Source organism: Cricetulus griseus, chromosome 4 (genome assembly GCF_003668045.3).
Source record: "Cricetulus griseus strain 17A/GY chromosome 4, alternate assembly CriGri-PICRH-1.0, whole genome shotgun sequence".
Taxonomy (NCBI): Eukaryota; Metazoa; Chordata; class Mammalia; order Rodentia; family Cricetidae; genus Cricetulus; species Cricetulus griseus.
This window is the reverse complement of record NC_048597.1, coordinates 23180610-23191892: the sequence shown is the minus strand read 5'-3', so window position 1 is coordinate 23191892 and position 11283 is coordinate 23180610.

The window sequence follows — 11283 nt, the reverse complement described above, 5'->3', positions numbered from 1 at the left end:
AAATAAATTATGTTTGAAATAAACAAACCAAATACTTTGATTTTTGATTAAAGCTTCTTAAAAAGTGTTTAAAATGCTAAATGACTACACTTTGGGTATAACATAGGAAAAGGTAGGAAAATCACTTCTTGAGAAATAAAGTATACAACATGTAAGAGTCTAAGAATCTTATGTATCAGAACAATATAAATGATACACAGGTTACTTTGCCCGGTGGCAAAATTTTGAATAGAGAGATAGTAGTGAATACAAAGTTATATATACACATCAGAGTACTATAGAGCACACATTATAACTTCCTTAAAATGTTATCTCAAAAATGCAATACATGGATTTGAATGTAGTTATTATATTATTTTTGTACAAATACTAGAAACAAAATTCATGAGAATTTTGAGATTTCTTCATAGCTTTGATACTAACTCATGTTCTCCTGAAAAATCTCATTGTGTTCTGCTAAAAATTCAAAGAATAAGTTTATAAAACAAACTTTGAGGCTTCAGAGATGCCCAAGGGTTATTCTTCCAAAGGATCCTGGCCAATTCCCAATACCTCTGGTGGCCCAAAACTCTCTGTAACATCAGCTCTTAGGGATCTGCTGCCACCCTTTCCTGTTATAGCATTTTATCACCCGGGGCATGAAAGTGGTATACAGTCAGACACACATGAAGGCAAAGGAAGCTTGATTTTGTATTATTCTTCATTTTATAGATGTATGTATGAATATATAATATACCATATAATAGTTTTTTATATATGAAAGCTTCATATCTTCATTCTTACTCTCTCACATAAACCATTTAAACAGAACAATAGCTTCTGATAAAATAGCAGTAGCAATTAAAAGGGAGATGGGGGGGGGACAGATTACTCTCCCTAGGAGAGGGGAATAGAAAATTCATTATGGATTGATGGAGAAAGTTACTAGAACTGGAGGATAAGTGGAGATGGGTGGGAAGAATGGGGACATATGAAGGAATATGTGGAAAGAGAGTTAAAATTAAGGTCCATTTTATTGGAAATATTAAAACAATATAGGAGAAACTACATAAATAAATATGTATTTTTGTATAAAGGTTATTTAACTGAAATCTCCAAATACCAGGGGCAGGAGGCATGGAATAGACAGAGGCTCAACTAGACATCTCTTGTTACCAGGTGAAGTTTGTGAATAACATCTAATTTAGTTCTTGGCCAATGGAGTCCATGGGAACATACAAACAAACCAGATTTTTGTCAAAACTCTCCATAAAGTGATGCCAAGACCCTGTCGCTGCAGACAACACCTACACAACTTGTTTAAAACACCGAAAAATAGAGCTGGTACCTACATAATGCCTTGATCCCTATGCCCCAACATCTTTGGTAGAGGAAGGCAATATTCATGCTATCAATGAAACATAAACACCAAACCAGTCACTAAACCTTTGATCTATAGTTGTTTCCTGCCTGCAAGATATGCTAGGGCAATGGTAGCACAAAACCTGTGAGAGTAACCACAAATATCTGATTTAATTTAGGACCTACTCCTCAAGAAGGAGCACACCAGACATGCTTAGATAAACAAAACCCTGAGACCTAGGATAAAAACAAATACTATACTATTCTTTAAAATAGTAATCACAATAACTAAACAATGACACCTGATGACATTTGGATAATGTCATAGTTTTGGCCTCTTTCAGCTATCATCAGAGAAGCTTCCTCCTGTAGTTTTGGGAACAGAGACACACAGCCAGACATTTTGCAAGGAGAGACCTCGGAACAATAAGCTATAGATTAAAAGTATCCATCCAATCCTTCTGTTCAGTACCCAGGGAAACCTGAGGAAAATGAATAAGAAAAAAAATGTCCTTTGGATTTATAGTATGCCTTGCAGCTTACTGTCTGTATAGCATACCTGGATGTTCAAACAGGTGGATCTTTTCTTTATGTCTATTTCTGTTTCTTTTGCCTTTTCTGGAATCTTTTCCTTCTGTTTTTGTCCTATTCTGCTATATTAGAATTTTTAAATTTTGTTTTCCCTTAAGGTTAATGTATGTTTTGATGAAAGAAAGAGAGAGGACATGGAAGGGAGGGGAGGAGGGAATATAAGGGAGAAGAAACCATAATCAGAATATACTACCTGTAAAAAATAGTGATTTTCAATAAAAGGAAAATATTTTTTAGAAAATAAAACAAGAAGAACAAATTACTTTTGCCTACTTAAAATACTTGAAAACCTGTCAAAAATGAAAAAGCAATCTATCCAAATTATATATTTTTTCTTACCAATGCTCACAGAGCCTGAGGAAAATAATATATTTAATTGCAATCCAAACTTTATTTTATTATATCTGGGGAGAATATTTTACAAATATATATGATATTTGAATATATGGTTTGTGTGCTAATGTCTCTTTGAAATTCATGTTAGGAATTAATCAATATAAGAATTTGATATCATGGGACATTTTGATAATCCAAATATTTTCAAGACTGATAGAAAAATTACCAAGAGTTCAAATTCAGTATGGGTAACATAGCTCAATATCAAGCTTTCCTGAGATACATAATAACCTTCTACCTTAGAAAAACTCCAATTCAAAAGTAGTAAAATTAAGTACATATAAAGTGAAAATGAATGCCTTAATGAAAGATGCGTGAGGAACAATTTCAACCTCTACCTAAGGAGATGACACAAGAATATGACACATATGTAATGCATAGAAATTCAAAATATATTTAAAAGCTGATACTTTAGTTCTGAGTTCCTAGTTACTACTATGTGAGCAATAAATTCCTTAAGGTTAGATATTTTAATACATTTAGTGACATTGGACATTGTCAGTCCAATGGACAAATACAGGAAATTGGAGGATATTTATTTTTGCTGAAAATGGAAACTCATTTTACAACTATCTCTGTATTTAAAATTTGTCTATTTGAATGTGAATATGTCCTCACTGAGGTTCTGTGTGTACTTGTATATAGCAGACTGAAAGGATAAACAGCAGCAACCTAGATGGCGAATCAGGTACTGTTGCTGTAGATTTTGATCTCAGGCATTATATGAGCCTTGTTGAATTGAATTGAGGCTTGATTGCAGGTTTATTGGGTGAACTTGCTAATATCAGGTGATTGTATTCAAAACCAACAGCACAGTACATACCTTGTAGATATAAATATTGATTGCAAGAACTGGAAATAAGAACATTAGTTTTCTTTTTCATTCTTTTGTCTTGGCATACATTGAGTTCAGGTGGTACCCTGTGAAACCTTCTGCATCAAGTAGAGGAAAGTGAGTCATTACAGTCATCAAAATTCTGACTTTTTTGAGGGTACTAGAACCGGTGAAAGCAAAACAAGTCACTCAGGAGTGTAGGGTATGGCTGTACCACATGACATTTTATGTGACACAAAAATAACTGGGAAATTCTAGCTGACGAAGTCTAAGATACAATAAAAGTCATGTGAGGTCAGGATTTGTTTATTATGTTGACATTACCTGATACTACCTATTACCCACTTTAAAAAGAAAAGAACAACGGACTAGGGGTAGTAGTTATAATTCTAAGAAAATATGCCTAAAAATATGAAGAACCATGTGTATACAATGCCACTCAACAATATTGGATTATTTTTCATGATGCAAGGATTTGAAATGAAAATTGGATCAACATAACATACTGTAACAATGTTAAGATTTAACACCAGCATATCTCCTATCTGAATTGTCTTCCTCCTGACCTCTAGATGGGTTTCTGAACTTTGCCTACTGTATTAGTTGTTTTTCTCATTTCTGTGACAAAATACTTGACAAAGAAACTTAAGAGAATAAAGCTTTATTTTGGCTTACAGTTTGCTAGTACTTTAAGGCTGTCTTGACCAGAGTCATGGAAGGAGGCAGCTGGTCATACACAATCAATAGTCAGGAAGAAGGAACATATATAAGGCTGCTTCTTGTTCAGCTAACTTTCCCTTTTTATTGATTCCAAGAACCAAGCCTGTTGAATGGTTACACCCATAGTTGGGGTCTTTCAACCTCAATTAACTTAACCTGAAACTCCTTAACAAACATGTGCATGAACACATGAAAGGTGATTCCAAACCTTATTAAACTGCTCATTGTTGCTATTCCAGCACACTCCATCATCCCCAGCTTTCAGGAAATGGGACTCTAAACACTGAAGGTTCTAATTAAATTATAATTTTGACTTAGCAATCAATGTTATAAAGCTTTATACAGGTCTTCCTCACGTCCATTAGAACTTATCAACATTTCACTCAATGAAACTGACTGAAACACAACCATCAAGATTTTGTTTAGTATGAAGAATTATGATAGTGAAAGGAAAACAACATGCACATTTAAATTATGTCCAATTTTAGTGTTGCTTTCATATTACCAATATAATGATAAATATATATCAAGTTTCTATGGAAATATCACCACATTTAATGTGCTTGTTGCTCAACCAAGAAGATAGGAGGTTGAATTCCCCCAAACCACATAAGCAATGTAAGCATTGTGTCTTGCCTGTAATTGCAGCCTCTGAAGATAGAGACCTGGGATCCCGAGAGAAAGTTGCCTGAAATGAGTACCTGAATTCATGAACTCTTCATTTAATTACCAGAATTTCATTCAAAATACCAAGCAGAAACCACAGTCTAGGAATCCTGCCAAAACCTAGTCTTCCACAATCATGTGCACACATGTGTATGCATATCTATACACATGTGCATAAAACAAAATTTAAATATGCATAAGCTCCTTCAACACTTAAAACATACAAAGAAGCAATGGAAAAATATAATTCAAGTAAATGGTTAAGGCACAGAATTCGTAATTTAGAGATTTTAGAGTTTATCAAATTTTGCAATTTTGTAAAATATACCAGGTTTTTATTTCTTTTTTTTTAATAAAGGGTTTCTGTGGCTTTGGAAGCTGGCCTGGAACTAGCTCTTGTAGACCAGGCTGGCCTGGAACTCACAGAGATTCACCTGTCTCTGCCTACTAAGTGCTGAGATTAAAGGTGTGTGCCACCACTGCCTGGCAATATACCAATTTTGAAAGGTATAATGTATTTTTATTCTGCTAGTACAGAAGAAATTGTCCCTGTAAATGTTTCCCCATGCTTCAAATATCTGTGGGAAGATGTGTGGTGGTAAATGCTATTTCATTATGATTGACACCTATTGCAAAATGAGATGAGCAATGGAGACTGAAATGGCAACCAAAATCTGTCTCAGACGTCTACACACAAACCTGCACTTGTGTGCATACCACATATGTACACACCACCACATGTAAAACTGGTGATATTCACACATACATGAACTTAATATTTTTATTCTTTGTTTTTGATACAATATGAAATAGAAATTTTATTTTGTTCTCAGAACTGTAACAACTGAGAAAAGTAATCTTTAAGTGATTCCAGCAAACCTGTACATTCGTTTATTCATTCACGTAGTTTTTTATGTAGTTCTAAATATAAAATATAAGAGATTTTTCTAACCAGTTGGGACTACAAAGAATTAGTCATTTCCATAAAGTTCGATGACTGCAATTTAGACACAGAGAATCAGACACAAAAAACACACCAGAAAGTTGTTATGTGCAAACCATCATGAAAGTTAGAAGAAAAAAATAATTTGCTTTGTCATGAACAGGCAGATGGAGCTACAGGACCACATTACAAAGGAGAAAGTTGAGGGATGATCGGGGGTAGTGGGGAGAAATAGATAGAATGGGACATTCTTGGTACACATAAATGTAGGAATAAAGATGTTAGAGAGCAAATTGTGAATTTTAGAATTCCAATATGAATGGGGCACATTAAGGGAGCAATCTAAGTTCAAACAGTTACATTTGCTTGGACATCCTTATCCTGTATGTCATCTCTTTGTAGACCTAATCTTTGAAATATGAATTTATTCATCTTCCTTTGTCCTACCCTTATTGAATTTTCTTCTTTTAATGTTGTTAACTTTCAAGACTCCTCAAATTGTGTACAATATTCAAAAAATGATAACTTTTAATTAGATATATATTTTCTTCCATTATATACCCATTTTGTCCAGTCTAATTTATATCACTACTTTCATAAGTGTATTTTCCCTTCTCCAACACATTTCGCTACCCACTAACTTTATGTCTCCTCTTTTTCTTTAAAAAATAAACACAAAAAACTAAAATAAAAACAAATGAGCAAAATACCAATAAACAAAAAGAAAAAAACCCCAAATGGACAGAAAGTCCAAAAATAAGTAGTGAGTTTGTTTTATGCTTGCCAAATTCTCTGGGCAGGATGTGTACCCTGCAATATGGTTTATATATCCTATGCCACTCTGTAGTTTAGAAAACAAAACCAAACAAAAATTAAGACCCAATTTTTTCCTTTGCTAGCAGGTATCAGTGGCAGATAGCCGCTTGGTTAGGGGTTGGCTACTGTGTCCACTTCCAGCCCTCAGTACTGGGACATCTTGTTTATACATGGTTCAAATACACACACACACACACACACACACACACACACACACACACGTGTGTGTGTGTGTGTGTGTGTGTGTGTGTGTGTGCGAGAGAGAGAGAGAGAGAGAGAGAGAGAGAGAGAGAGAGAGAGAGAGAGAGAGAGAGAGAGAGAGAGAGAGATCAGTCCTGCTGTATCTGGAAGACACTGTTTCTTTGGAGTTATTCATCATCTTTGGGAATTTCACTCTTTTTGCCTACTCTTCTTCATAGGCCCCTGATCAAATAAAGAAGGGGTATAAATGAAGACATTCCATCCAAAGTCTCTCTTTCTCTGTACAATGTTCAGTTGTTAGTTGCTATGTTAGTTTCCTTCTGCTATAAGAAGAATCTTCTGTGATATAATTCAGTGAGGCTGTGATCCATGTTGTTAGGAGCCATTGTGTTACTATGATTCCTTAGCTGAATAATATTTTAGTTTTTCTTCTAGACAGGTTCAAGATAAGGGCTCCCTGTTCACAGGGTTTGGCCTTAAATCCATCTGAAAGTGACTGGTCACTCCTCTACCTAGCTTGTCACTAATATATATATATATATATATATATATAATATATATATATATATGTGTGTGTGTGTGTGTGTGTGTGTGTGTGTGTGTGTGTGTGTGTGTGTGTGTGTACACATATATTACAAGTAGGTTTCTTTTGTAGTTGCAATCATTGTAGTTTTGTGATAGTGTCATTGCAAAGCCACCTTTTCCTACAATATTGTGCAGAGAACTTTCCAGCAACATGAATTTTTGTTAGTAGCACTGAAGCTTCAAGTTGGGTATCAACTTGACTCCCTCATGTTTGATAGGTAAGTATTGTATTCAGTAATATGGTCATCTCATTGTGGAGTGCAACCAATAGTCTCAACACTACCCTGTGATGCTGGCCCTAGGGGTGGTGCCAAATGGGAAAGACATATACCAATTATAAATCTGATATAATGTTATTGTCATGAATATAAGGAGCTAAGGAAATTGAAAATCTACAAACCAAGTAAATCAACTAAAAATCAGGTACAGAAGTTAAGCAAAAATTCTCTAATTGTTGAAACAGATGAATTTAAAACACTTAATGAAATATTGTACACCATAGCCATCAAATTAAATTAAAACTACTTTGAGATTTCAACTTATTCCAGGCAGAATGACCAAGCTCAATAAACAAATGACAGTACACACTGGCAGAGACACCGGGAAAGGAGATGACTTATTCATTGCTGGAGGGTTATAAACTGGTACAGCCTCTATGGAAATCAGTGTGATGGTTCCCCTGAAAGCTGGAAACCAGTATATATCAAGATCCAGCTGTAACAATCTAGGACTTATATACAAAGGACTCTACTCTCTGTTTCAGAGACACTTGCTCATCCAATTTTATTGCTACTCTATTCGTAACAGACAGAAAATTGAAAACAGCCTAGAGATATCTGTAGATGAATGAATGGAAAAATGAAGATCGTTTAAAATACCAACCTCTTAGCATGTCTTGAACTGTAATACAGACTTCTATTAATCACAAAATCCTTGTAACAATCACATTTTAGGACATATATTTATATGTTCCGACAAATGAGAATTCGTTTTAGATAGTCCTTTCACTCAACAATGTTGTCATCATTTTTACATGTAGTTTAAATATGTAAATTCACTTTGAAAGATATATCTATTTTGGTGGGAGGGTTCAAGACAGGGTTTCTCTGTGGCTTTGGAGGCTGTCCTGGAACTAGCTCTTGTAGACCAGGCTGGTCTCGAATTTACAGAAATCCACCTGTCTCTGCCTCTCGAGTGCTGGGACTAAACGTGTGCACCACCACTTCCTGGCTAGATTGGAGAGATCTGGCACTAGGGAAATTTCCAGAGATCTACAAGGATGACACCAAATGACAATCTAGGCAATGGTGGAGAGGCTACCCCAAATGCCCTTCCCCTATAATAAGACTGATGACTGCCTTATATGCCATCCTAGAGCTCTCATCCAGTGGCTGATGGAAGCAGAGGCAGACACCCACAGCTGTACACTGAACTGAACTCTGGAACCCAGTTGCAGAGAGAGAAGAATGAAGACCAAAGGGCTTTGGATCAAGCTGGTGAAAAACCACAGAAAAAGCTGACCTGAACAAGGGGGAGCACATGGACCCCAGACTGATGTCTGGGAGGCCAGCATGGGACTGATCCAGACCCCTGAATGTGGATGTCAATGAGGAGGCCTCAGCACTCTATGGGGCCCCTGGTAGTAGATCAGTATTCATCCCTGGTGCAAGAAGGGACTTTGAGAGCCCATCCCACATGGAGGGATGCTATCTCAGCCTGGACATGGGGGAGGGCCTAGGCCCTGCCCAGGATGATATGACACACTTTAGGGAACCCCCATGGAGGGCCTTACCCTCCCTGGGGAGCAGAGGGGGGTATGAGGTGGGGAGCTGGTGGGGGGCTGGAGGGAGGGGAGGGATAGGGAGAAGGGATTGACATGTGAAGCAAGCTTGTTTCTAATTTGAATAAAAAAATATCAGGAAAAAGATATATCTAAAATATAAAATCCTATGGATAATTGAAGAATAATTATTGTAAATAATTTTAAACATTAGTAAACTCTCATAAAGTAGATTTCATATAAACATGAAAATTAAAGTCTCTGAAAACATGCAAAAAGCTTTCCTAGGAGTGAGTTTCTTAGATATCAAACTGCAAATGGTCAACCCTGAAATCATACACATACAAGTGACAATAAAAATATTAAGTATGCTGTATTCATATATTTAGGCATCTGTACATGACAATAATACAGAAAATTAGGACATGAATTTTAAAGGTAGTAATTGTGGAGTTAGGAAATATAGGAAGCCCTGAAGGGTAAGATGAGGCAATTATGTTTAATTAAAATATAAAAAGGGAAATTTAAACAGGTGTAATTTCTAACAGCATTGTAAGAAATTCTGCACTATGATTTTTAAAGCAAATATAAACAATCCCACTTAAAGAAGCTAATATTAATATATCATTATATTGTATCATGAAACTGAAGATTAGAAATGATAACTTAAGGCCATATCTTAGAGTAAACATCACCATCCTTAAATATTTTGCTATATGTGCATATTGCAATTTACAAAGATGAACATACATACACACAAACATACACAGTCATAATCACCTGGAATTAGGGAAAGAAACTAACAGGTTGTATCAGTATTTACAAACTTAAATGGGATTTTAATAATTTTCATAACAAAGATTAAGGTCTGATTGTTCCCTATATTTTTCCTCATGTGACATTCATGGAAATTTTTTGCTTACTAATGTTATACACCATTGTGACTAGAATGGTACTTCTAAATCAGTGCAATAAAAATTTCTAATACAACTGTTCGGTACTGCTTGGAGAGCTGAAATCTCATAGATTATGTAAAAGTGAATTCATTTTCACCATCAGTTCACTGACTTCCTAGAAAGTCTCCTTGTGATTATTTGCTCATTGTACTGTTCACACAAGTTCATATTAGAACACTTGCCATTCACTGCATGTTTACCATTGAAATAAAAACAGATTTTAGTTCAGTTGATAGAGATCACTGCTAGTATTGAAGAGTACATAGAAAGAAATTGCAATGTGTTTGTGTATTTGGTGTACATACACAGTTAAATACTTTTATGAATTAAACTGTATCAATTTAATTTCAACTGCTGTTTAAATAATTATGATTTAAAACAACCTAGGGAAAAATATTTCCAAGTTGGAGTACATTATTGAGAAAAACCAAAGCAAGAACTTGGAACTGAAGGCATGGAGCAATATATTCCATACTCTGTCTCTGGTCATGCAGATAGCTTTCTTCTCCAGGCCAGGTCCACATGCCTAGGGATGGGACTATCCACAGTGGGATGAGTCTTACTACATGAAATAGCTAACATGACAATGTCTCACAGAAATGTCCACAGACCAACTTGATATCAGTAGCTCCCCCTTCTCAGATGACTCTAGGATGTATTATGTTGACAATAAAAAGGCCAAACACTAATTTCAAAATTAAAGGCAAATTATTTCTTAATATAGTATTTTATGGGGGAGGGCCTTGGTGCTGCCTCCAAGAGATATGCCAGACTTCTTTGATTCACTATGGAAAGACTTGCTCTCTCAGAGGAGTGGATGGGGTGGGTGGGGTGGGAGAAGGTGGAGAGAACAGGAGGAGGGGAGGAAGTGGGAACACAGATTGGTATGTAAAAAAAAAAAAAAATCGGGGACAAAACAAGGCTATCCACTCTCTCAATAGCTCGTCAATATTGTCCTTGAAGTTCTAGTTAGAGCAATAAGACAACAAAAGGAGATCAAGGGGATACATATTAGAAAGGAAGAAGTCAAACTTTCACTATTTGCAGATGATATGATAGTCTACATAAGTGACCTGGAAACTCTACCAGGGAACTCCTACAGCTGATAAACACCTTCAGCAAAGTGACAGGATACAAGATTAATTAAAAAAAATCAGTACCCCTACAATATACAAATGATAAACGTGCTGAGAAAGAAATCAGAGAAACATCAAATTTTACAATTGTCACAAACAACATAAAATACTTTGGGGTACCGCTAACCAAGAAAGTGAAAGACCTATGTTATAAGAATTTTGAGTATTTAAAGAAAGAAATTAAAGGAGATACCAGAAAATTGAAGGATGACCCATATTCTTGGATAGGCAGGATCAACAAAGTAAAAATGGCAATCTTGCCAAAAGCAATCTACAGATTCAATACAATCCCTATCAAAATCCCAGCACAATTCTTT